The following is an 824-nucleotide window of genomic DNA, read 5'->3' as shown; positions in this document are numbered from 1 at the left end:
TTCAGGATGATTACTAAATAAATGTTTAAACAATTTACGAGTAGTTATTTTATCATTTAATTGAGTGGATTATATGGTATTTATACTGACCATGGTTACATGGGTTGTCCATATAATAACTGGTTATCATAAATAACGTTTTAAAATTATTTTAAGCTCGAATCTAAGAAATGGCTATTTCACAAAAATATGGAAATGTGTGCTGTTAAAAGTTAACTGAGAGGTGTATTAATCTCGGTGTATGTATGCTGAGACTTTAATCCCTATTTTAAATGATTAAATTATTCTTGTCTAGTGGTGAAAAGCTAATGTGCAGCCTTAATGACTTGTGTAGTTGATAGGCTTTAAACCTCATTAACAATCCAGCTAACTGCGACTGTTACAGACGCAGTTTAAATTAAGCTTTCATCTCTAATATCAGAGGTTATGGATGTGAAAGATATATGTATACCGATTATTAACCCGAAGGATAAAAAACTCAGGATTATCCAAGAGAGAGCCAAGCAGTATGGTTTATTTCCACCGAGGTTCTTTAAACCTTTCCCTCAGGATGAGATCCACAAAAGTCAATACCCGGGTACCTACTTAGATGAACAGGAAATTAGCTCAGTAGTTTTGCACTGCCCGTGGGCTCTTCCAGTCACCTCCGTTATCATGTCGACCATCACCTTCTTGTAGTCAATATATTCCTGTCTGTCATTCGCTGTTGAGCGAGAGCTTATTGTTCCAGTTTCTGTTTTTCAAGGAAACTTTTCCTCTACAATTCCAGCCAGACTTGGGTGATATATCTCCCGGTCTACAGGAAGTTTTCGTTGAATATCTTC

This window comes from Cherax quadricarinatus, chromosome 69 (genome assembly GCF_038502225.1).
Source record: "Cherax quadricarinatus isolate ZL_2023a chromosome 69, ASM3850222v1, whole genome shotgun sequence".
NCBI lineage: Eukaryota > Metazoa > Arthropoda > Malacostraca > Decapoda > Parastacidae > Cherax > Cherax quadricarinatus.
This window is presented reverse-complemented; position numbering follows the sequence as displayed.